This window comes from Crinia signifera, chromosome 1, assembly GCF_055691185.1.
Source record: "Crinia signifera chromosome 1, ASM5569118v1, whole genome shotgun sequence".
In the NCBI taxonomy this organism is placed as follows: Eukaryota; Metazoa; Chordata; class Amphibia; order Anura; family Myobatrachidae; genus Crinia; species Crinia signifera.
The window spans coordinates 153,673,702-153,701,657 of NC_139217.1; the positions used below are offsets into that span (position 1 = coordinate 153,673,702).

A 27,956-nucleotide genomic window follows, 5' to 3' on the forward strand; every position below is an offset into this window, starting at 1 on the left:
TTCTGTTTGCACTAATGCGCTCATCTGTAGAGTAAGCACCTGGACCTGCACATCAGGGGGTTCTATGGGGAGGGGCCACATCTTATGGGAAATGGAGGATGGGATAGAGTGTTTGTAAGTAATTGTACGCTGGCTGCTTTTACAGGATATAATATGTAAGTGAGACTGAAGGGGAACAGACTGAGTATCTTTAGTTACAGAGAGGTCGCAAAATCTCTTCCCTGCTTACGGATCTTTCTTTTACAGGTTCTCAGTAAAGACCTTATTCTGGTCCCCATGAAATGAATTTCACAGCGTTGCGTGTGGACCAAACTTCTTCCGCAGTGCCTGCGTACCCCCCCTCCCCCTGCACGGCTGCGAATCAGGGCCAGGGTGATCATAATGAATAGCAGGTAGGAAATAAATATGTGGTACACAGAAGTGGCAAGTTGCTCAAATGAACTCATTGGTCCATTGCAAGTGCTTGCAAGGGAGGGGCTAGTTCAGGCAAGGGAGGGGCTAGTTCAGGCAAGGTAGGGGCTAGTTCAGGCAACGGAGGGGCTAAACAAAGCAAAAGAATCACAGAATTCCCCCACCCTACAGTATAGTTATAATGCAGAAAACACAGTTTATTTCTCCTTCGCTCCATAGGGATATATGTACACTGAGTTCTCTGCATTACTACTATCATACATGTATTCCAATGCACTGATTAATCCTTTTGCTGTACGTACCATCTATGTATATTACATGCCGCATACATAATGTAGTGCTGGAATAAATTCACCAGCAAATGTAGGGGCATTTTCTAGTGAGATCACTTAGAGAATGACCTGAAATCACCCCGGGTGTACGCCCCATTCTGAACATGTATTATTGGTTTGTATAATACTGCTATACCCAGATCTAGCTCCATTTTTCTTTCTTTATCATGTCCCCATTTAAAGTTGAAGTCTTCAATTAAACATGGTTAAAAATAATAAGAAAAATGAAGATATAATGTACTTACATGCAGAACCTGGCATGGTCGCATCCAGCAGTGCCTCTGCCTCACTAGATGTATTTAGACCAGGTGGATTTGGGAAGCTTCTCCAGCTGGAGGTAATTGACGAGAAACCCTTAAAATTTGCCTGCTCCGCCGCTGTAATTGGTGGGTAATTGGCCTCTTCTGCCTCCATTAGTTCTAGATGGTTATTACTGGAGGCAGAGGGTGGAAAGAATGCCTACAGAAATAAGAAGTAACGTTGTATATCAGTGATTATTACATCTACCATAGGACTGTGTAAGACAGACAGAGGCATTTAGCAAACTTCTTTATGTAAAGGTTATTTATAGTAGTTTCCATTATAGACCCTAAGAAAATGCCTATATATAAAGCTAAAGGCAGTGGCATAAATGTTGCATAAATGTATAAAGGTGTCGCTCAGACTATATATATATATATATATATATATATATATATATATATATAACCACAGCATTACAGTAGATGTGAGGTCGCTATGGTGCAATTACAGGTATTCGTCTACTCTGTGCTATCAAGAGACATCTATATACTCTAGAAGTGCAGAGAGGAAAATGACATTCCAGAAGCTCACTATGGAAAGTGTAACCTGTGCTCTATAGTCCACTTTGTCTCCTTGTCAGCTTATTATGAGGCGCAGGATTATCAATTATATTAGAAAAATGTCAGAAGATGTAACGGAGCTCAAATCTGGGGCAATAAGAAAGTATTGGTAACATAGTAATTATGTCCTTTCTACTTGTGTGTCCCCTGCTAGAAAGAAAACTATAAATGTGTCTTTGTCAGTGATTTTTATGTAACCCTGAGCACAAGAATAACTGTGTTAGGGATCTTTACACTGTTAAGGCCCCCATATGCTACGCGATTTGGGCCAGAGGATCCAGCAGATTGTCTCTGACATCCGATCGGATCCGATGCGCAGTCCCGTGCGCATCGGATCAGAGCTCGGACGGCTGCACATAAAATACATCTTATGTGCAGCAGTCAGCAGGACATCCTGGGTGCGGTGAGCAGGGTGCGGCAGGTGGCAAGGAGAATTGAAAAATCCTATTCAAAAGACTGGGTGGCCACTGTTTGGCTGAGAGATCTCTTTCAGCAAATCAGCAGCCACCTGATCTTTTGAATAGTATTTTTGGTACTTGTTTCCTAGCACGGCCACAATCGTATGGATCGTGTACCTTTAAGTTAAGGTACACGATCCATACGATGGACCCGATTTCCTTTGAAATCAGGTCCATTTGGCCGGCTAGGACAAAATATCGGGGGCATCGCGTCGGTCGGGACCATTAACAATGGTCACGACGCGACCGACGCGATGCCCGCGATTTCCCCATAAGCTTCAATGTTAAAATATTTTTTAACATTGAAATAGTGAAAAAATGTGAAAAATGTGAAATTGGCCAATATGACCCATTTCACATTATAGCTGTCCCCGTCGTCACCCCACGATAGACGCCAACCCGAAGCGTGGCGAGCGCATCGAGCCCGCGAGGGGCGGCGGTGCGCGTCCTCCGACCTTTTCATTCCCCTACTATCCACGTCGGCGTGGAGGTGAGAATAGAATAGTGTGGCGAGCGCAGCGAGCCACCGAGCCCGAAGCGTGGCGAGTGCAGCGAGCCCCGCGAGGGGACGCGCATAACTTCACAGGTATACGCGTCCCCTCGCGGGGCGCGCTGCGCTCGCCACGCTTCGGGCTCGGTGGCTCGCTGCGCTCGCCACACTATTCTATTCTCACCTCCACGCCGACGTGGATAGTAGGGGAATGAAAAGGTCGGAGGAAGCGCACCGCCGCCCCTCGCGGGCTCGCTGCGCTTGCCACGCTTCGGGTTGGCGTCTATCGTGGGGTGCGGTGTACGCCGTTAAATTTGGGGGGGTTGGGAATATTTTTACATTGAATCCAATGTAAAATCGGGTCCCAGGGACCCGATTTACATTTCATTAAAAAAAAAAAATTGGGTCCAAGGTCGGTCGGTCGCGTCGATCGCATCGCATGCGACCAAATCGCATGCGATGCGATCGACCCGATTTTTCCGACACGACCACCCCGATGTAAATCGGTGTGGCCGTGCTAGGAAACAAGTACCGTATTTTTCAATTCATACACCCCCTGCCTGCAGCTCTCCGAGATTATGTGTGAAAAATCGCATGTAATTCATGTGTAAGAAAAGGCACATCATGTGCCAAATCTTATTGAGCTCTCTCAGGTAGGGGTAGGGTTAAGGTCAGGGTTAGTCTGCAGAAGAGGACAGGCTAGGGTTAGGCACTAGGGGGCAGTTAGGATTAAGGTCCGGGTCAGGCTGCAGAAGGGGAGAGTTAGGCTTAGACACTGGGGTGGATAGTTAGGGTTAGGCATTAGGGGGTCGAGAAGGGCTAAAATGACTAAAACTTGACAATTTGTCAGTTAAACGTTTCACCCTGTCTATCCTAGACACTGTCTAATTAGTGACCCTGTCAGCCTATTGCATGCTGACATAATGGCTGTCTATATATACAGAGCCGATCCCTTAATCCACACCCCATGTATGTGTTTGGCACTTATACATTATCTGCTGACCAGCAATGAGTAGCTCATGGAAGTTCTGTTTTATACTTACAGGGAAGTATGGGGGCTCCATCCCAAGGGATTCCATGGCGACCCAATCGATGTGCTGGAAGAAGGGGTGGTGGCGGATGTTGTCAGTAACTCCTGGTTCTTGGCCCAGATGGTTATTGACAAGCTGAAAAAGGTATTTGGATGTAATTATACAGCACAGTTGCTCAATACAATCATTGTACAAACATTTCTGCTGCCGCCACAGAAGAATATAAAGGGATTTCTCCATGGCCACAGTATGTTACTACTGACATTCTATCTGGGATCTGTTGTGTGTCTCACATTACATTCCCCTTCCAAGAACATGTAACCATTCTGCCATTTCCTGTCATATGTGTCCTAAAGGTCCGTACACACTGGGTGATTATGCTGTGTGTGTGTGCACAGCGATGATCGCTATCATCGCTGAGGGGGAAAGCTGCTCAGTGCATACACACTGGGCGGCTTTCCCCCTGCCCGGCGGGGAGGACGGCTTTGCATAGTGCAGAGCTATGCAAAGCCGTCCTCAAAGCCGCTCATCTGCTTGTAATAGCAGCAGATGAACGGCTTTACTGGCGATGATGTGGGAGCGCGCAGCAGCACTCACCGCCGGGGCACACACACTGGGCGGCTTTGAGCTGAAAGCCGCTCAAACCTGCTGAGTATGTGCTCCATTGTGATGCTCTTTATATTTATTAATCCTATTTATAAAATGCAGAAAAGTCACCTATCAATAAAAAAACACCCATGTAGATCTTTTACTCCTCTATCAATAGTTATAGCATAGCTAACAGCTGCGTCAGCCGTCGCCAAAAGATTCAGCTATTTTCCGTAAAGCCGCAATTCACTGCTGCACAATGCGCGGCATAGCAGGGCATATGGTATGCGTACACTCCCACTATGCATACACTTATATAGGAGCTGGCTGGTGCGGGCGCATGCACCCTGCTGCTTTATGGGAGCCTGCTTTGATGCGCTCACACTGCAATCCCACTACAGCAAGCTGCTATACGCAGCAAAGCTGTAGCAGGACACATCTGTAGTCAGTAATAGTGGCCGGCTGTCAGAGTGCAGAGTTTACTTGTAGCAGTAATTGGACAGTAGAGTAGATCAGATACTCTGGTTTTCAATAGAGATCAGAGGACTGAACAGATTGTTCCTATAACACAGTGACTAATGGTTACTTACATCCAACATCTTATAAAGTTATATACAACCAATGACATCATTTATATTAATAATTTATGAATGTAATATCATATTTACCATGTTAATGAGGTCCATGGCGGCAGATTCTGTTGCGCAGAATCTTGAGTGAGCAGCATGACCTCCGGTTATCATTTCGTTCAGGATGACTCCAAATGAGAACCAGTCTTCGCCAATCATGTACTCCTTGCCGAAATACAGCTACCAGAGGAGAGCAATTGGTTACCAACATTTTAATAATAATAATCACTTTGTTTTTTAATTTTTGCTTTTTTTTTTGTAAATTAACAAAATAGCGGTAAAGATAACCCCTACATGTTATAGTAACAGCAGCAATATTTTATATTGTTTATAAATAATAAGTACTTTGCTGTTTTTAGGTATATTTTGTCCCGAGTTATTGCTCTTTCACTTGTATATGCCAGTTCACGTACTATATATTATTTACAGCAGCTGTCCTGCCCACACACGGCAACAGTCTCACGTCATCTTCCCATGGTAAGAGCCGGACCGGAAGTCGCATGTACCCGTTCCCATGGAGGACGCTATGGTGGAGGGTAGTCACTTAAGGTGATTTTGCTCAGTCCCATCAATGTCGATGCAATTTCGTCCGATTTTATGTAAATTGGGCACGTTTCGACATGTTTTAGATCCGATTCCGAACTGATGGTTACCCTTTGAGCGCTTATTGTATGTACAGTATGCACTATTTCCATCTTTATCACTCCTGAGATTATTACTTTGTGCATGATGTGTTTGCAGCACTTTGGGTTCAGCTGCGCACTTTGGTCTGATTTGTATTTTTCAATCATGATCATTCCGGTGTGTACCCAACATAAGAGTCGTATTGTTTACTGTTAATTCTGCACCAGACCCAGAAGTCCAATGCCAGAGCTGCATCGCAATTGACAGCTCTTATGGAAAGAGCTGTCCTCTGCATTAATAATCGCATATGTTAGTGCATATGGGATTATTAATAATGCGGTACCCGGGGAATGCTGGTAGTGGGGGGGGGGGGGGGGATGTAAGTGCATCTTCCACATGGAGAGAAATTGCCAACACTTGGCAGAATCAGAATTACCCAGAAATGTGCAACGATGCATGTGCGTGCTACAGTGAATACTTTTTACCCAACTTGGCTATATGCCGTCACATACAGGGTTGGAATCAGGCCCCATGTACATAGTTACATGAGGAAACAGTAGGAAACCCTTTGCATTTACCTCAGGAATAATGACACCACACCTTCTAGCACAGCCAGTAACACCCTCGTCTCTAGGCGTGATCTCAAGGGCCAGACCGAAGTCGGCGATCTTGAGATGTCCTGTTGGAGTCACCAAGATGTTCTCTGGTTTTAGGTCGCTGTGAAGAAAATAAAATCTTTGTTTTCATACAAACAGGAATTATTTGGTACATAAATTATATTGCACGTTACATGTGTACATTCTAACTAATAATAGTTTCATATGTTTGAGACCAAGGACTAATGTAATCATATTTACTGTAGGTTAGTGTCCATGTGATTCCACCATGTCATGTACATCTGTATGTGTTCTGCAGAATTCTAGGTTATTTAATAGTGGAACCTTCCTCGGCCCAATAACCCCTGTGATACTAATATGTGTGGTTACAGCATACTGTAAATAACTAGTGATATTGATGTCATAGGAAGCGGCAAATGGAGGCTGATGCTGGTCGTTCCCAGCTGGGGAAGGGGAGCAGCTTATAAATGGGGTCAGTTTATTCTTATTTGTAACCAGAAAAGAATTAATAACAATACACTGACACGTGGGCCAGGCAGCACATTGTGCTTATTGTGCTGTTATTCCCTGAGTGCAGCCGCTGCCATTTATCATTGGGGATTGTAAGCTTTTAGGGGTAATGGGCCTTATTCAGATCTGAGCTCATTACTAATTTGTTTGGAAAATGGGCAAAACCATGTGCACTGCAGTTGGGGCAGATGAAACCTGTGCAGAGAGAGTTACATTTGGGTGGGATGTGCTGAAACTGAAATCTAAATTGCAGTGTAAAAATAATGCAGCCAGTATTTACCCTGCACAGAAACAAAATAACTCTCTATAAATGTTACATTTGCCCCACCTGCAGTGTACATGGATTTGCCCATTTTCCAAACAAATTTGTGCTGAGCTCAGATCTGAATAAGGCACAATGGGTGAGTTATTTACCTGTGTAGTGAGTGCCAGACACCTTTAGATTCATATAAATAGCAATTGGAGATGGAGTTAAAGGAACCATATTAGGTGAAGTTATCCAACCTGTGTCCATCCACCTCTTCCGCAATTATTTATTTTAGCTTTCCTTAATTTGTCATCTGTCACTCCTGCTCCTCTTACTTCCCTTACTACACCTCTCATAACCTCCGTCCTCCTCTTTTTTTATGTACCTCCCACTCCTTCCAACTTATTACCCTGCACCTCTCACTCTCTCCCTCCACCTCCTTCCCCTCCACCTCCCACTTCTTTCTCCTCTGCACCTCCCACTCCATCCCTCCACCTCCTTTCCCTGCATGTCTACTCCCTCCTTGCTCCTCTGCGCCTCCCACTCCCTCCCTCCACCTGCTTCCCATGCACCTCTCACTACCTACTTCCTCCTCCTTCCTCTGCACCTCCCCCTCCACCTCCTTCCCCTGCACTTCTAAACCCATCCTTCCACCTCCTTCCCCTGCAACTCTCACATCCTCCTCCTTGCCCTACATCTCTCACTCCCTCTTTCCTCCTCTACACCTCCCACTTCCTTCCTCTACCTCCTTCCCCTGCACTTCTTACTCCATCCTTCCACCTCCTTCCCCTGCACCTCTCCCTCCCTTCCTCCACCTCCCTCCTCTGCACCTCTCACTCCCTCCCACCTCTTTCCCCTGCACTTCTCAGCACCTCCTTCCCCTGCACCTCTCACTCCCTACTCAATACTCTCCTCAGCCATAATTGACAATAAAAGCATAAAACAATTGTGCAGAGACAGCCTCTGTGTCTACTGAGAGCTGTAGATGACGATTGTACATTACTATGTAAAGGAGGCCATGTAACATGTAAGTGGGAAATATGTGCTAATTGGTAACATGTATAGCGTGTAGAATGTAGGAAGCAGACATGATCAGTATATTACGTTCTGCATTATACACTCCATAGTAATATCGCTTTATTATACTATTATCATACTGTAACTATATAATTACCCATGGACTATTCCCTTGGAATGGAGGAATTGAATCCTGCATACTATCTCTGCTGCATAGAATCTGTTGGATAGAAAACAGGTTAATGTTACATTGTAGGATGTATAAATAATGGGTGTGGTATAGGGGTCTGACAGTCGGGATCCCGACAGTCATTAGCCTGACATCGGGATCCCGACTGTCCGGACTCAGACAGCATGGTGAGCGCAACAGAGCCCCTTGCGGACTCGCTGCGCTCGCCACACTGGGGGCACGGAGGCTCGCTACGCTTGCCACCTATTGTATTCTTCCTCTATGGGGGTCGTGGACCCCCACGAGGGAGAATAGCCGGTGGCCGTCGGGCACCCGGCTGTCTGTGTTTTGACAGTCGGGATCCCGTCGTCGGGTAAATGACTGTCGGGATCCTGACTGTCGGGACCCCGTCCGGCACCCATAAATAATGGCTGTGATTCCCAGATGACGCTCCCCCATTCTCTGACAAAGGCCTCATTTGGTTTGTTTCACATTCACCAGCTGAGGTTTCCCATATGAGGTTAATATGAGGTTTCCCATATGAGGTTAATATGAGGTTTCCCATATGAGGTTTCCCATATGAGGTTAATATGAGGTTTCCCATATGAGGTTAATATGAGGTTTCCCATATGAGGTTAATATGAGGTTTCCCATATGAGGTTAATATGAGGTTTCCCATATGAGGTTAATATGAGGTTTCTGTTTTTGTGCATTGGTGCAATTCACTTCATATTGGGGGTTATTCTGGTTGATTCACAAGGCTACGAATTTGCAGCCTTGCGAATCCATGTAACCCCGCAGTGCGAATGGTGGTACGCCGTCCCACCATTCGCAAGGGCGATTCGCTGGCAGGGACTGCGAATGGATGTTACACAGAGTCTAGGTCGACAGGTTCTTTAATTTGACAGCATCAAAAGGTCAACACGGATTAGGTCTACAGTCAAAAAGTCAACATGGGGTTTTCACATTTTTTCATCCCAAATGTTGTACGCATGGTGGCGGGGGGTGGGGCATTCGCTCACCCAGCAGGTGGCAGTACAGGTACTGGTACTGAATTAGACCCTGAGTCTCAAACCATGGAATAGTAAATGCAACAGTTTTTATCTGAAATTTACATCTGACGTGTGTCATTTCCCAAACCACATACACAGCTGCCCCTTAGTACATGGCCACCTTCATGTTGCTGCACACAGTGATGACAGCAGCTGTATAATCCTGTCACATCTGACGTGTGTCATTTCCCAAACCACATACACAGCTGCCCCTTAGTACACGGCCACCTTCATGTTGCTGCACACAGAGATGACAGCAGCTGTATAATCCTGTCACATCTGACGTGTGTCATTTCCCAAACCACATACACAGCTGCCCCTTAGTACACGGCCACCTTCATGTTGCTGCACACAGTGATGACAGCAGCTGTATAATCCTGTCACATCTGACGTGTGTCATTTCCCAAACCACATACACAGCTGCCCCTTAGTACATGGCCACCTTCATGTTGCTGCACACAGTGATGACAGCAGCTGTATAATCCTGTCACATCTGACGTGTGTCATTTCCCAAACCACATACACAGCTGCCCCTTAGTACACGGCCACCTTCATGTTGCTGCACACAGTGATGACAGCAGCTGTATAATCCTGTCACATCTGACATGTGTCATTTCCCAAACCACATACACAGCTGCCCCTTAGTACACGGCCACCTTCATGTTGCTGCACACAGTGATGACAGCAGCTGTATAATCCTGTCACATCTGACGTGTGTCATTTCCCAAACCACATACACAGCTGCCCCTTAGTACACGGCCACCTTCATGTTGCTGCACACAGTGATGACAGCAGCTGTATATTCCTGCCACAGCTGACGTGTGTCATTTCCCAAACCACATACACAGCTGCCCCTTAGTACATGGCCACCTTCATGTTGCTGCACACAGTGATGACAGCAGCTGTATAATCCTGTCACATCTGACGTGTGTCATTTCCCAAACCACATACACAGCTGCCCCTTAGTACACGGCCACCTTCATGTTGCTGCACACAGTGATGACAGCAGCTGTATAATCCTGTCACATCTGACGTGTGTCATTTCCCAAACCACATACACAGCTGCCCCTTAGTACATGGCCACCTTCATGTTGCTGCACACAGAGATGACAGCAGCTGTATAATCCTGTCACAGCCGGAGTTTGTTACTACTAATAGTATTACTTTTCCCAATATAAGGTGACACATATAAGGCATGCTTTTCTATACTGTATTATATATTGATACATCAGAACCCTTCTGACTGAATACAAAATGTATATGTATAATATATAATCTATCAGTAAGTCCTCCCTCTATCAGCGGCTGTAACAACACATTACTCTATATCCTCACCTTGCACTGGAGATGTCCAAGGGCCCATTCCTCATCAGGAGACTACGGAAGTCTCCGCCACTGGCATACTCCATCCCAAAGAACACGTGATTCTGTGTATGGTAGAAACCATTGTGTTATTATAATATAATTACAGCAATAGCAAAGGTTAGCATGGCTTCTGTACCAATTGCATAAATAACCGTACGTAACTGCTGCTGCAAATAAAATACAAGAACACTGTCCGTAAAGTAAGGACAAAATCTGTAGTGTAAAGTCGTGGCAGCCGGACTGTTTTGTAGAAGAGATTTTTACGCATGCACTGTACTGTTTGGGAAAAGTGACATCTGGTGGTCAATGAGTGTAATTGCAGGTTACATTTACAAGATTACATTACATTTATGACGCAATCTATAATGGGACTATTGCGCAAGGAGCAGGCGCGATTCATGCGCGATTTGCATAGCGCACGTTATGCGCAACGCAGCCACGATGTACTTGGCCACATCTGTACATGGCAGGACAGAGCTAGGGCAAGGGGAATGTCACCTTTGTCCGAAATAACTAAGTAAGGAGAAATTCTATACATTACTCATTCACTTCTCATCTTCTCATGGGAATATAATGGACAGTCTAGTGATGGCCATCGGTGCCTTTGCCATCGATGGCAAAAGTGCAACAGGCCATCAATAGTGTAAAACTATGCAATGGGTGTCCATCGATAGTTTTACATATTGATGGTCATCTATTATGTTTGAGTGATTGGCCTGTAGGCCAATCAAAACAAATGGGCGGGGCTTTGCGGGTGTCGGGGGCAGAGCCATCTGGTTCTCCCCCATTGATGGCAAAAGTATTCAACATCGACCATAAACCATTGATGATTTTGAATCATCGATGGCCATCCCTAGGACTGTCATGGGGAGGGGACGGGACCAGGTGCCTAGGCCAACAGTACATAGGTGGACAGTCATTAGGCTGACCACTATAGGTCAATACGTCAACACATGAAATATGTCGACCTGCATTAGGTGGACATGATGAAAAGGTTGACACAACATTAGGTCGACATGTAAAAGGTTAGAGGCAGTCACAGCCGTACCGTGCTCTGATGGGAGAAGTAGCCATGGATGAGGAATGGGCACCCAGATGCAAGGTCTAGCACTTTTCTTTCCATGAATGCATGTTCTACGCCGATCTCTAGGAGCCATCTCTTGCTCATGACCTTCACAGCCAACAACTGGCTGTGAGCTGAGTGTGAGGCCAGGAGAACCTAGAGGAAATATTACAGTGTTAACCTCATAACTACAGTGTCCTGGTGACGTCATCCCTTGTGGGTCCCTAACACTAAGCTGAAAGGCCCCCATACAGTTATTCCATTTGGGCCAATTTCATCTGAATCTGATGGATCAGGCTGAGCCATGTGTATGACATGCCATCGGATCCAGTGCATGCTCCCCTATCATAACGAAGGCTAACGGATGGCATGCGATGTTGCCATCCGAAAAGATCCAGGGCAGCTCCAGGGGGGGATGGCCATACACTTATGTGATACATTGCAATAGTGTATGGCCAGCTTTACATCTGGGGCACGGAATCCCCCCATGCTGGTAAAGCCCAGCCACCACCGGGCACCTCCCTAGAAATATGCTTTTGTGTTACTGTTAATAAGAAAATGAGCTATGTGCTAAGGAGTGATACATAAGTGATGGACATAAATTAGACTGTGTTACACTGGTAAACAATAATAAAGTGCTACATTGAATGCTACCATGTGATGCCCCAAGCAGCCAGGCCGTACCCACTCTGGGGTATTATATAATACTTTTACTGCCAGAGATTTTGCACCTTGCAGGTTGCGTTTCAGTGAAGCAGCATCTTCTACACAATGTAAAGACGTTTCACACGTATATAAGTGCCACATGTAATACAGGCAACATTCCCTGATGTTCTAGCTGATGCTGCACTGATAATGTAAGAAAAGGGGCGACTATAGCGGTAGGAGGTCACACATTACACAGTGCGTCTATCCTTCCATGCTTCTATCACACCACATACTGTAACCTTATTACAGTGACTACTAGAAGAGGTCGCCCTACCAGAACCATCGGACACTGTAGTGTTATATTATAGCGGGGGAATGTTACACATCAGTAATACTGTGTGCAATATCATTACATGGAATGGTGAATCACAACTGACATTGAATGATATTGCACTGCAGCCTTGTTCACCTCTAATAATATGGAGACATATAGTAATTCCCCTGTGACAACTGAAACCTCATTGCTTACCTTCCCAAAACCACCTTGGCCTAACTGATGGTGAAACGTCAGTCCCTGGATGGTACGAGAGACTGCATCTCTGAGGCAGGATGATGGAGCACTGCTGGTTTCTAATGGAGAGAGAAGCCAGAGGAGAACATTTCAACAGTGCCCATATATGATAGAACATGAATTAAGGTGACATTTATATAACCATGCCCCCCAACTTTGGCAGAGAAGGAAGAGAGATGCTTGTATGTGCCCAAATTTCTGTGGGCGTGGCCTCCTGCTCCATGGGTGTGACCTATACTCATGGAACTGCTGCGAGGCACGCCCCATCTATACAGCTATGGGGGCATGTCCAGCACTTAGTGAGCTGCTGGCCATGCTCCCAGTCGCTCTGCCTTCCTGAATAGATGCAGTGCGCATGCACACAGCATTAAATCCCCACTGAGCAGCGGCAGGCAGGGGGGATTCCCTGCTGCCCCACCATCACCAGCACTGAATGCTGCTGGCCCTGGGTGGGATGCCAGACCGTTGAGAAGAATGTATAAACTCAACATTGGGTATCTTTATGCATACACTGTAACAAAACTCAACCTTTATCAACTTATACCTTATAACCTTAACACTTAAAATAAGACACGGACACAAGTGCAGGCATTTCAAAAATGAATGTCAAATTTATTGATTGACGACTATGACCTGACTATATATGGTGGCGGCACTAAAGAACAGTCATGGGAAAGGGGTAACATCACACGCGATTCACACACCGCTGGTGATCAACCCTCCCTTCATAACCCACCTGTGCGGGTGGTGTAAGCCATCTCCCATCCAGGAGCATGGGCTAATGACATATCAATGTCGGGAGAGTGCACCCACTATTTACATATTATTGCATATCATAGCCTGCCAACTCCTCCCCTGTACACCCATTGGCTATTCCCTACCTCATCAGATCTCATAGCAAGTACAACATGCTACTTATAGTGACAGCATCAAAGAACCCTTCAGTGGTTTATGTCTTCTCAGTGCTTAATCAGCCATCGGTTCTCTTTATAGCAGAGAAACAGGGTAAAGTGACCAGAAAATCAGCCAAGTGACATGAAGATTTCCATTCAGTTATCCTACTGAGGAAAATGTTAGTCCAGTAGCATCAGGAGGCTAAGCTATTTTGCTTAGAGATTTTATTTTATGAAAACAGGACAGAGCGATGCACATTGTCATATGCACACGTGTGCAGCTCTGACGGGAGAAGTACATATCCAACTCCACCAACTGTATCTTGTCCCCATTGGGTAATGCTATCTTCAGATAAGGGGGCAGTGTGCAACAAATAAGGTACTTATGTATTAGCAGGGCGCCCATTGCGTAGTGGTGTAATCAGAATACCAATACACCACTATGCTGGCTACGTAAACTACGTAATTTACGTAACTGGAGCTGTGCTAATACATAATGGATCATATCCCCACTATCCACGTCATACCCCCATTATCCACGGGGATGTGGAGTTAATTTTATAAAGTGTGGCGAGTGTAGTGTGCCACCTGAGCCCGAAGTATGGCGAGCCCCGCGAGGTGTCCCTTCGCGGGGCTTGCTGCACTCGCCACGCTTCGCTCGCCCACGTGGATAATGGAGGTATGACTTGGATAGTGGGGATATGATTGTGTTAGTGTGTGTGTGTAGTTTGTGTGTAGTGCATCATACTTACCCCTCAACGATGTCCACAGCGCCTCCGGCAGTCGGATCCCCGCACAGGCGGGCATCATGACAGTCCTCCCCGGCAGCAATGTACGCAATAAGCGTAGTGCCGCTGGGGGAGCAGGGAAACCATGTGATGCTCCCCCAGCGGCATTTCAGTGAATTACATGCATTGCTCTGGCGGCCACCATATCTCCCCCCTCCGGCCGCCCGCCCAAGCTCTGCCACTGCCCGCCAGGATGTCCCTCTCTGCCCACCCGCAGAAACTCCGGCGCTGGCCGCCGGGATGTCCCCCGCCGGCCACCCTAAGCAGTAAGTCACATACAGTATTAGCCGGGCGCCCGTCAGTGGCTACGTTGTCAGCGTAGCCGGGTGCCCAGCAAATACATCAGTACCACAAATAATTACTGGCTGAGTAAGTTACATGGTCAGAGGAATTATTGTATGGTTGGATGGAGACCACATCTGGTGGACACTTCGTCCCTCCCTTATTGGTTGGGTATAGGAGACGGATGCCAGCAGCTGTTTATGCAATTGACCCATCACGCTTTTTATGTTTAATCTGAGGAAGGGGCTGGAGGGGAGGAGCTTATGTACCGCTCTCATTAAGTGCTGACTACCTTTATCTACATCTCTATCTGCTTCTCTCACAGACAGTGATCAGCGCTGGACCTTACCCACTTACACTACCTATAACGACTATTATAAAACTGGCACTTGTTAATATTAAACATGATTTACAGAAATCATTTTTAAAACTGATGGGATAACTAGTCTGTTAAATTAATAAAAATAAACAGCAGAAATATCTCCTTTACTGTCAGCAAGAAAAACGCTGCTGCTGGCGGAGAGAGGGAGTCACACTGCAGGGGGGGACAGATTATAGGAGAGAGTCACGCTGCAGTGGGGACAGAATATAGGAGGGAGTCACGTTGCTGGGGGATAGGCTGCAGGAGGGAGTCACGCTGCGGGTGGACAGTCTATAGGAGGGAGTCACGCTGTGGGGGGTGACAGACTGCAGGGGGGAGCCACGCTGCAGTGGGGACAGATTATAGGAGGGAGTCATGCTGCGGGGGGATAGACTTCAGGAGGGAGCCACACTGCAGGGGGGGGTGAGAACGGTGCATGGGGGAGTCATGCTGCAGGGGGGGGGGGGGGGCAGAAAGTGAGTCGCGGTGGTGAGATCAGTGCATGGATTTGTCATGCCGGGGGGACGGGGACAGACTGAGGGAGCAGGGGATCCAGCACAACACAGTTATCTTGGTATACCTGTACTGCTAAATAAAAGTGTTACTGGATTTAACAATAAGGTACAGTAGATATCATTGAATTAGATTTGGATGCATGTAACAGCATTTTGTACATAAATTCATGGAGATGTATTTTGTAATATAAGTAGTAGACACAGAGGCCTCAGCACCTAGCTCCCATACTACAGCTACCAAACTACATTCAGTGCCTGTATAACCACCGTGTGTGTGTATGTATCACTTACTTCTTCGGTCTGCATCTGCTTGTGGGTCTTCTCTCTTCTTTCTTACCGCGCTGGTCTCCTCTGAGCAGGGTGATGTCCTCCTGCAGATCTTCTTTCTCCTTGTGGCCGCCTTCCTCCTCGTCGCCGTCCTTTTCTGCATGCCAAAACTCCACTTGGCCTTCCACCGCATGGCCAAACTCCACCTGGTCATCCTCCGCATCGCCATGCTCCACATCGCTATCTTCGTAGCCGTCCTCTTCATCTCTTCTCTCTGCAAAGCCGTCCTCCTGCACGTAGCAATCTTGCCTGTAGCTCTCCTCCACATCTCTAGCTACCAACTGTCATCTGCCTACCAACTGCCACTTTTGCAGCAGAGGGTGGAAAGTAAACAGCTTGGTTGCCATAACAACATTCAAAGCAGCAAGTGCTGTGCTGTGGCATTACCCAGTTATATCTGTGCACTACATACAAGTTGTATATGTTATATCAATTGGGGGGAATGTGTGATATTAGCATTGGATTTAATAGTGATTTCCTAAATGATGGTGGGGGGACATTTTTATAAGCAGACTGATTAGAATACAATTTATATATATTGAGGTACATATTTGGGGTACTTGTGTATTATCCACTAATACCACTAATTAAGGTATGCGATGGACCCGATTTCAGACTTTTTCAGGGCTGAGTATTTTAAAATCGGGTCACATCGCATAATCAGCACTGACGGCATGGCACTCATACAGGAGGGGGGGAGTGGGTTGCGGCGGCTTTGGGCCGTGGGAACGCCCAGCATTTCACGGACGTTCCCGGGGTTTCCGGTAGCAGGTGGCTGACATCACATGATGTTAAGGGTCCCATACATCAGCAATTAATTGTGACAATTTTTTAGATATGGAGATGATTGCCACAATTAATATTAGATGTCTGGGCTCCCGCTTTTGGCAATCCCAATCAAAATCGCCAATCAATTGCTTAATCAGGTGTTTAAACATGTTTAATAATCTGGTATTATCTGCAGATGTTTTTTATATGTGTGGGCATTCCCAATTCATCTTCTTCATCTATTTACATTATGAACAGCTGAAATGACAATCGATTGGGCAATTTCCAGATATGAAGATGCAATCTTTAGATGGAAAAATCTGCCGATCACTGAAATAAATCTGTAATGTGTGGGCAAAGTCAGATAGATTGTAAAATCCATTTATCTGGCCAAAAAATCCCTGGATCTGGAAATCCATTAATTGTGATTGCTGATGAATGGGGCCCATTATTAGCCGCTCGCCCTGTCTTCAGCCGGAAGCCCTTAAATATAACTCAGTCTCCACTGACTTATATGTGTGAGCCCTGCAGAAATCATTAGATGGTCACCAACCATCGAATGATTTCTCCAGCAGCGGGACATGTAAGGGGATGTGTTTTCATACCATGGTTGCAAAGGGGATACGGCGGCGGGAGGTCAGCGATTCGTGGGGGCGGGCAAACTGGCACTCGATAAGCTGCGAGCTTTGCAATTTACTGAGTTAACCAGAATCAGGCCCATAGTGTACTGATGTACTGCGGAGTATAGGGGATATGTATTGTAGTGATGTAGTGCGGAGCATAGGGGATATATAGTGTAGTGATGTAGTGCGGAGTATAGGGGGTATGTGATGTAGTGTGGAGCATAGAGGATATATAGTGTAGTGATGTAGTGCAGAGTATAGGGGGTATGTATTGTAGTGATGTAGTGCGGAGCATAGAGGATATATAGTGTAGTGATGTACTGCGGAGTATAGGGGGTATGTATTGTAGTGATATAGTATGGAGTATAGAGGATATATAGGGAAGGGATGTAGTGCAGAGTATAGGGGGTATATAGTGTAGTGCGGAGTGTAGGGGGTATATAGTGTAGTGATGTAGAGCGGAGTATATGGGGTATGTAGTGTAGTGATGTAGTGCAGAGTATAGGGGGTATATAGTGTAGTGATGTAGTGCAGAGTATAGGGGGTATATAGTGTAGTGATGTAGTGCAGAGTATAGGGGGTATGTAGTGTAGTGATGTAGTGCAGAGTATAGGGGGTATATATAGTGTAGTGATGTAGTGCAGAGTATAGGGGGTATACAGTATAGTATAAGGATGTAGTGTGAATTATAGGGGGTATATAGTGTAGTGCAGAGTATAGGGGGTATATAGTGTAGTGATGTAGTACAGAGTATAGGGTTTATATAGTTTAGTGATGTAGTAGGTAGTATAGGGGTATATAGTGTAGTGATGTACTGCAGAGTATAAGGGTTGTATAGTGTTGTTATGTGGTGTGAAGTATAGGGGTTATATAATATAGTTTAGTGATGTAGTGCGGAGTATGAGGGGAATATAGTGTATTGATGTTGTGAGGAGTATAGGGGTTATATAGAGTAGTGATGTAGTGTGAAGTATAGGGGGTATATAGTGTAGTGATGTAGTGTGAATTATAGGGAGTATATAGTGTAGTGCAGAGTATATGGGGTATATAGTGTAGTGCTGTAGTACGGAGTATAGGGTTTATATAGTTTAGTGAAGTAGGGGGAAATTTACTAAAGGAAATTTGTAAAAAAAATAGGTGTATTTGTATCCAGAAATACAGTTATTTTTGACATTTATGGGGAAATTTACTAATATGAAAAACCTTGTTTTTCGTATTAGTATTTTCCCTACGACTGCATACGACTGTTTCAGTCGTATGCAAAGTCGTGTTCCGGAGGGGGATTTACAAAGCAGTCATATACGACTGCTTTGTAACCCTCCGATGTCGTAGGAATTCGTATTAACAGCCGTATATACGGCTGCTAATACAAATTATTTGTAGGCAGTCTGCACGGATCAGTCAGATCCGTGCAGGCTGCAAGGTGTAAAAAAAAATTAAATAAATAAATAATAAAAAAAAAAACGGCGTGGGGTCCCCCCCACAGCCGAAACCAGCACCAGGCTGACAGAGCCTGGAGCCGGTAATTAAAAATCAGGGAACCCGACAAATAGGGGTTCCCTGATTTTTAACAACCAGCCCCAGGCTCCTGCTCTGGGGCTGGTTCCCAAAATACGGGGGACAAAATGAGTAGGGGTCCCCCGTATTTTAAGAACCAGCCCCAGGCAAAACCAGCCAGCAGGGTAATGCCACAGCCGGGGGGAAACTTTTTATGCAAGTCCCCCCGGCCAAAGCATTAACCCTACCGACCAGTCAGCCTGGCCAGGGGCCCTGGGGGAGTGGGGAACCCCCCCAATAAAGGGGTCCCCCCCCCTCCAGGACTTACCTGACCAGGCTGAAGCCTGGTGCTGTCCTCGATGCCCCTGGGCGGTGGGCATCGAGCTGATTATGGTGTAAAAAAATAGAACAAACTATTGTTTTTTACTGTGGCACTACAAGTGCCAGCAAGCCTCCCCAGCAAGCTGGGACTTGGAGAACCACAAGTCCCAGCCTGCTGGGCATTAAAGGGCCCGCTGGGTCTTGTAGTGCCACAGTAAAAAAAATAGTTAAATAAAACACGCTGACACCCATTTTAAATTAAAGTTTAATACACACATTACATACATACTGATACTTACCTTTCTTGATCCCGTAGGTAGCCCTGGTCCTGATGTCCTGTGTCGTCCATGTCGGCTGTCTGCGTCGTCCTCCAGGTCCATGTCGACGGTCCGTGTCGTCCTCCAGGTCCATGGCGGTGTCCGGGTCCGAAGAAATCCATGTTGGAGCTGTGGAAGGAAATCCTACTCACCTGGTCCTGCGCTGAAGAAGTCTTCTCTTGATCCGACGTAATCCAGGTAATGTTGAAGCTGTCGCCGGTCCCCGCTGTCTCCGCTGTCTCTGCATCGCGCTGAGGAGGGATGCTGAGAAGTTTCATATTCGGCGCCTCTCCTCAGACTGAATTCTATTGGCCGCCTAGCAGGCCAATCAGGAGCCGACTTTCCTGAGGAAGCCGGACACCTAATTAACCGGAGAAACGCGGTGAGCTTTATATTTAGCAGACGAGATACCATCCATCCAGCGGACCTACCCATTCATCCCTACAAGTTGGCACCAATCTACACCGAATCCTATTCAACGCTGAGGCTGTGGGATTTAGCTTGGTCCCTTAATTTGGATATCGCGGTGAGCCACACACAAGGGGAATTGTGCTTATGGAAACACAAGGCACTGGGAAATAACCTTGGTCCAGCTCAAACCTTTGGATTACAAATTCCTCATCTAACATACAAGGAGGATCAAGGATGGTAATATATGAAACCCTATCAGCTGCTATATGACTTTTTAATCAAATTTATATCACCCATTGGTGGATAAGACTGAGCCCACTAACCATTAGCCTTTTTAAAGTAAATACTAAATGTGAATTAATTTGTATCTGTATATGTATGTATTGATTATATGTTATCTATTTTTATAATTCATCAGTAAACAAACAATTAACTATATACCGTCCTATATTGTTTCTTTGTCTTAAACAACCAGCGCCAGTACAAACCACATTCTTTTTTCTACAAAAATCTGGGGCTGACTACCCCCGGTACCGGCTGCTGTTAATTGCGCACCACACATAACCTTTCCCTTATCTTTAGGACTACGAATTGTTGTATTTTTGGGATTGTAAATCCCGAAAATACAAATTCGTAAAAAAAAGGTGCATTTCTCCCTACGAATACACCTTTTTTCTACGAATCCATTTTGGTAAATGTCCCCCTTACTATCCCGAAAATATGGCAATTCGTAGTCGTATTGATGTGCTATCAATACGAATACGAATTGCCGTATTTTCGGCATAGTAAATGTCAAAAATAAGTGTATTTCTGGATACAAATACACCTATTTTTTACAAATTTCCTTTAGTAAATTTCCCCCCCGTAGTATGTAGTATTGGGGTATATAGTGTAGTGATGTACTGCGGAGTATAAGGGTTGTATAGTGTAGTTATGTAGTGTGAAGTTTAGGGGGTAGATATTATAGTTCAGTGATGTAGTGCGGAGTATGAGGGGTATATAGTGTATTGATGTTATGAGAAGTATAGGGGTTATATAGAGTAGTAATGTAGTGTGAAGTATAGGGGCATATAGTGTAGTGATGTAGTGCGAAGTATGAGGGGTATATATAGTGTATTGATAATGTGAGGAGTATAGGGGTTATATAGAGTAGTAATGTAGTGTGAAGTATAGGGGATATATAGTGCAGTGATGTAGTGCGGAGTATGAGGGGTATATAGTATAGTGAGGTACTGTGGAGTATAGGGGTTATCTAGAGTAGTGATGTAGTGTGAAGTATAAGGGGTATACAGTGTAGTGATGTATTGCAGACCTTAGGGGGTATAAAGTATAGTGAGGTACTGTGGAGTATAGGGGTTATCTAGAGGAGTGATGTAGTGTGAAGTATAGGGGGTATATAGTGTAGTGATGTAGTGCGGAGTATGAGGGGTATATAGTATAGTGAGGTACTGTGGAGTATAGGGGTTATCTAGAGTAGTGATGTAGTGTGAAGTATATGAGGATATATAGTTTAGTGATGTAGTGCTAAGTATAGGGGGTATATAGTTCATTGATGTAATGCGAAGTATAGGGGTTATATAGTGTAGTGATGTAGTGCTAAGTATAGGGGGTATATAGTGTAGTTATGTAGTGATAAGTATAGGGGGTATATAGTGTAGGGGTATAGGTCCATAATTGCTGACGCTGAAAATTTGTAGACCAAGCCTGAATCAGGTCCATAGTGTAGTGATTAGGTGCTGTATATATGGCTTATATGGGACCTTATTCTGGTCCACTTGCTCCCCCGCACGTTCACACGCGTGAGCAATTTTTGCATAATGCGCATGTGCATATGCTAGGTGTGAAGAGTATAGGGGGTATATAGTGTAGTGATGTTACGCAAAACATCCATTCGCAGCTGTGCGGGTGAATTCGTCGAACGAAGGGGGGGGGGGGGGGTTAATCCACAGGTTATACAGGGCCAGATGGAGCTGCAGCTCCAGGCCTACACATAAAGTAGGCCCATCATCATGGCACCATGATGATCACGAGCTGGGCACAGTGTGGGCCATAAATCATGTTTGTATTTTGATGTGTTTAGCAAGAAATTGGTTCTTATAGTGTATGGGTTCTACATTGCATTGGCCTCACCTCCTCCACTTCTCATAATAGGCCCTTGTACATTATCAGCAGAGCCGTGAGTAGAGTGGCCAATGATTTGGCCCCAATATTGCCCAATATTTCGGGATTAGACTACTCTAATGCTGGGCAGCGTCTGAGCACTTGCTCAGACGCTGCCCAGCTGCTCCGAGTCCTGTGCCGGCTGTGCAGCTCAGATGCGCAGCGTGATGTGGTCAGAGGTCATGCTGGGCGTCACACTGTGCAGCCAACCGAACACGCCCCCCCGCACCGCCGCCGCTCTCTACAACTGGAGGCTCTTCGCTGAACGGAGGACTTTGGTGTTTATTTGTGTAATCCCGAATTGGATCTGGACTTCTTTTACCGACCGCAGAGAACTTTGGATGACGGATTCCGGACCATCATCCTTTGTATTTCAAGCGCTTTTGAGAACTGATTCAATTCAGATTCTCCATTCCATCCGGTACTTAGCCATTTTCTTTTCTTGTACTATCACATCACATGTTTGTCGTATATCAATAAAAGTGGTATTGTACCATACTGTATGTATTTTTTCTACATTTATTTTGGTGTCTCATCCGGACCTAGATAAATGATCTATGGTTGTGAGGATTGGTGTTCCACTATCCAAATAAGCAGTCGATTTGGAAGAAGAGGAGACACTATTGGGACAGGAGGAACGTATGGTTATATATATCTGTATATGCTAGCCAGTATTTGGAGAAGTGGACCGTTCCTATATATCTAGGGACGTATTTTACATTCACAAGGGCGCCGGTGGAGGGAACATGCCATCTTTTGTCACTTTACATGACGATGTAGAGTGGGTGGGGGGGGGGTCGGTTCTGGCAGGCACTGTGACACTGTGTAATAGGGCAGGCACTCTCTGTAATAAGGCGGTCACTGTGACACTTTCTGTAATAGTGCGGACACTGCAATATTCTGTAAGAAGGCAGGCACTGCGACATTGTCTGAAAGAAGGCAGGCACTGTGACACTTTCTGTAATAAGGCGGGCACTGCGTCACTCTCTGTAAGAAGGGGGGCACTGCGACACACTCTGTAAGAAGGCAGGCACTGCATCACTACATAAAAAGGCAGGCACTATAAAACTTTATTTATTCATAAACAGTTTCTTATATAGCGCATACATATTGAGCATCACTTTGGCACTGTGATACTCTGTAATAAGGCGGGCACTGCGACACTCTCTGTAACACTGTGTAATAAGGCGGGCACTGCAAAATTCTCTGTAATAAGGTTGGCACTTTGACACTCTCTGTAATAAGGTGGGCACTGGGACACTCTCTGTAATAAGGTGGGCACTGGGACACTCTCGGTGTAATAAGGAGGGCACTGTGACACTATTTAATAAGGAGGGCACTCTGACACTGTCAACACAAAAAGGTGGGCACTGCAACACTTTCTGTAATAATGCAGGCACTCCGACACTGTAATAAGGAGGGCACTGTGACACTATTTAAGTATGCGGGCACTGAGACTCTTACTGTCATAATGCGGGAACTGCGACACTCTGTAATAATGCGGGCACTACGACACTCTATGTAATAAGATGGGCACATCAACACTCTGTGTAGTAAGGTGGGAACTGCAACACTTTGTGTAATAAGGTGGACACTGCGACATTCTCTGTGTAATAAGGTGGGCACTGCAACACTCTCTGTGTAAAAAGGTGGGCACGGTACCACTCTGTGTAATAAGGAGGGCACTGTACCACTCTCTGAGTAATAAGGAGGGCACTGTGACAATCTGTTTTAATTTGAGCTCTGCTAGACTCTCTATGTAATAAGGTGGGCACTGGGACACTCTCTGTAATAAGGACGGTGAGCACTGGGACACTGTCTATTAAGTAAGGCACTGCGACATGGTCAACATAAAAAGGCGGGCACTGCAAAACTTTCTGTAATAATGCGGGCACTGCGACACTCTGTGATAAGGAGGGCACTGCGACACTTACTGTAATATTGCGGGCACTACGACACTAATAAGGAGGGCACTGTGATACTGTTTAAGTATGCGGGCACTGTGACACTGTGTAATAAGGTGGGCACTTCAACACTATCTGTGTAATAAGACGGGTACTGCAACACTCTAATAAGGTGGGCACTGCGACATTCTCTGTGTAATAAGGTGGGCACTTTGACACACTCTCTCTGTAACAAGGTGGGCACTGTACCACTCTCTGTAGTAGTATTAGTAGCACGCTTATTTATAAGGTGCCACAAAGTGTCCACAGCGCCGTACATAGCAAACAAAAACACAAATGATAAGGTAACGTACAGGCTGCGTTGATAAAATACAGCATAAATAAGGGTATAGCTGGTAGAACTAAAATCAGCATCAGTTCTGAATTAGGTGTCGAAATTGTCGAGAAGACTGAAGATGAAGTAGAGGAAGGGAAGAACCGGGCAGGAGCACTGGTGAGGTAAAGAGGTAGGGTGAGTACGTGAGGAAGGAGGGCCCTACTCATAAGAGTTAACATACTAAAAGGAGGTGGGTGGACGAATGAAAAACAATAGGATAAGTAGGAACGGATGGGAAGGAGGCAGGATTGGAGGATCAAAAGAGGTTAGGAGGAGGGAAAGGCTAGTCGAAAAAAGTGGGTTTTGAGGGAGCGCTTGAAGAAGGTAAGGGAATCAGAGAGCCTGATGGGTGGCAGGAGGTTGTTCCAGTGCAGCGGGGGCAGCGCGAGAGAAGTTTTGGACACGGGAGTGGGAGGAGGTGATTAGGTGAGAGGTCAGTCGGAGGTCAGCGGCGGAGCGGAGAGGACGGGAGTGAGTGTGGATAGAGATCAGTGAAGAGAGGTAAGGAGCGGTGGAGGAGGAGAGAGCTTTGTAGGTGGTGGTGAGGATTTTAAAGAGAACTCGGAAAGGAATGGGGAGCCAGTGAAGAGATAGACAGAGGGGGGAGGTGGAGGTAGAGCGGCGGGAGAGGAAGATGAGCCTAGCAGCATCGTTAAGAATGGATTGGAGAGGTGCAAGGCGGGTGAGAGGTAGCCCAGAGAGAAGGATGTTGCAGTAGTCAAGGCAGGAGATGACAAGAGAGTGAATGAGAATTTTGGTTGCGCCAGTGGAGAGGAACGAGATGTTGTGTAGGTGAAAGCGGCAAGACTGTGAGAGAGCACGAATGTGGGGGGTGAAAGAGCGGGAGGAGTCAATGATGACAACGAGGCAGCGCGTTTGGTCGATGGAGGTGATCTTGGTTTCACCAATGCTGATGGAGATAGTGGGAGAAGAGGGGATGTTCAGGGGATGGAAGATTAGATGTTCAGTTTTAGCCATGTTTAGTTTCAGGAAGCGTTGGGTCATCCGGGCTGAGATGGCCGTGAGGCATTCGAAGACCTTGGACAGGAGTGATGGGGATAGGTCGGAGGAGGAGAGATAGATTAGGGTATCATCAGCATAAAGGTGGTAATGGAAACCATAAGAGCTGATGAGGGTGCCCAGAGAGGTGGTGTAGAGGGAGAAGAGGAGAGGGCCAAGGACTGACCCTTGGGGAACACCGACTGGCTGCGGGGTAGTAGGAGAGGAGGAACTCGGAGTGGAGACGGAGAAGGAGCGATCGGAGAGGTATGAGGTGAACCAGGAGAAGACCGTGCCAGTGATGCCAAAGGAGGGGAGGGTGTTAAACAGGAGAGGGTGGTCAACAGTGTCAAAGGCAGCCGATAGATCAAGATGGATGAGGATAGAGAAGAGGCCTTTGGATTTAGCCGATAGTAGATCGTTAGTGACTTTGGTCAGGGCAGTTTCAGTGGAATGTAAAGGGCGGATCCCAGAATGGATGGGGTCTAGAATGGAGTTAGCAGTAAGGTGGCTTAGGAGACCATTATAGGTCAGACATTCTAGGAGCTTGGAGGCAAAAGGTAGGAGGGAGATGGGCCTGTAGTTGGATGGAGAGTTGGGGTCCAGATTTTTTTTTTGAGAATTAGGGAGACAAGAGCGTGTTTGAAGGAGGAAGGGAAGGTCCCAGAGGAAAGGGAAAGATTAAAGAGGTGAGCCAGGTGAGAGCAGACTGAGGGACTGAGACGACAGATAATATTGGAGGGGATAGGATCGAGCGAGCAGGTGGAGGGAGAAGCGGATTGAAGGATAGAGTGGACTTCAGCAGCAGTGGTGGGGTAAAATGAGGACAGGGGTGGGAAGGAAGGGAGTGGGGATGTAGGAGGGGAGGAGGGAGAGGGTGAGGTCATGGCAGCAGCGATGGCACTCCTAAGAGAGGAGATTTTGAAAAGTAGGTAGCAAAATCAGCGGCTACGATGGAGGATGGAAGAGCTGGAGGAGGGGGGGGGGAGAGCAAGGAGTTGAAGGTGGCGAAGAGCCTGCGGGGGTTGGATGATTGGGAAAGTATGAGGGTCTTAAAGTAGGATTCCATGGACAGAGCAAGGGCAAAGCTGAAGGAGGAAAGAATGAATTTGAAATGGAGATAATCCGCGAGGGAGCGTGATTTCTTCCAGAAGCGCTCAGCAGTGCGAGAGCACTATTTAAGGAATCGGGTGAAAGCGAGTGCCACAGTTGGGGGTTGGAGCATCGAAGGAGGATAGAGGAGGGAGGGCAGGCAGAGTTCAATGCCGAAGATAGCGTGTCATTATAGAGGGAGGCGGCGAGGTTTGGGCAGGACATGACGGCGATTGGGGCGAGAAGAAGACACAGCGCGTTTGAGAAGACAGCAAGATCTAGTGTGTTGACGTTATGCCGTGAGACAATGCGGGCACTGCGACACTTTGTGTAATAAGGCGGGTACTGCAACACTCTGTGTGTAGTAAGGCATGCACTGCGACATTCTCTGTGTAATAAGGTTGGCACTGCGACAGTCTCTGTGCAACAAGGCGGGCACTGCACCACTCTCTATGTAATAAGGAGGGCACTGCAACACTGTGTAATAAGGAGGGCACTACGACAATCTGTTATAATGTGGGCACTGCGACACTCTCTATATAATAATGTTGGCACTGCGGCACTCTCTATGTAAAAAGGTTGGCACTGCGACAGTCTCTGTGTAACAAGGCGGGCACTGTACCACTCTATGTAATAAGGAGGGCACTGCAACACTGTGTTATAAGGAGGGCACTACGACAATCTGTTATAATGTGGGCTCTGTGACACTCTATGTAATAATGTGGGCACTGCAACACTCTTTGTAATTATTCATAAACAGTTTCTTATATAGAACATACATATTCTGCATCACTTTGGCACGGAGACACTTTGTTATAAGGTGGGCACTGCAACTCTCTGTAACACTGTGTAATAAGGCGGGCACTGCAATACTGTGTAATAAGGTGGGCACTGCGACACTGTGTAATAGGGTGAGCACTGCGACACTCTGTAACATCGTATAATAAGGTGGGCACTGTGACACTGTCATAAGGTGGGCACTGCAGCACTCTATGTAATAAGATGGGCACTTCAACACTGTGTAATAAAGTTGGCACTGCAACACTATGTAATAAGGTGGGCATTGCAACACTCTGTGTAATAAGGTGGGCACTGCGACATTCTCTGTGTAATAAAGTGGGCACTGCACCACTGTCTGTGTAATAAGGAGGGCACTGCGACAATCTGTGATAATGTGGGCTCTGCGACACTCTCTGTGTAATAAGGTGGGCACTGCTACACTCTGTGTAATAAGGTGGGCACTGCGACACTCTGTAATAAGGTGGGCACTACGACACTCTCTGTGTAATAAGGTGGGCACTCCGACACTCTCTATGGAATAAGGTGGGCACTGCGATACTCTGTAATAAGGTGGGCACTTTGACACTCTGTATAATAATGTGTGCTCTACGACACTCTCTGTGAAAAAAGAAGGGCACTGCGACACTGCATAATAAAGCGGGCACTGCTACAATCTCTGTGTAATTAGGTGGGCACTGCAACACTGTAATAATGTGGGCTCTGCGACACACTGTGTAAAAAGGTGGGCACTACGACACTCTGTGTAATAAGGTGTGAACTGCAACACTGTGTAATAAGGTGGGCACTGCGACACTATGTGTAATAATGTGGGTTCTGCAACACTCTGTGTGTAATAA

At 46.2% G+C, this 27,956-nt stretch overlaps 1 long non-coding RNA gene across 2 annotated transcripts; it reads left to right on the forward strand.

Moving 5' to 3' along the window:
* Positions 1–207: 207 nt before the first annotated feature.
* Positions 208–20,316, forward strand: LOC146026693 (uncharacterized). Of its 2 annotated transcripts, XR_014454523.1 has the most exons (4): positions 208–392; positions 3,600–3,729; positions 5,232–5,351; positions 19,377–20,316. It is a non-coding gene; the product is annotated as an uncharacterized LOC146026693 (long non-coding RNA). The 2 variants fall into 2 exon arrangements; XR_014454522.1 differs by lacking the exon at positions 19,377–20,316 and having other exon boundaries at positions 5,232–5,521.
* The last annotated feature ends 7,640 nt before the right edge of the window (positions 20,317–27,956 follow it).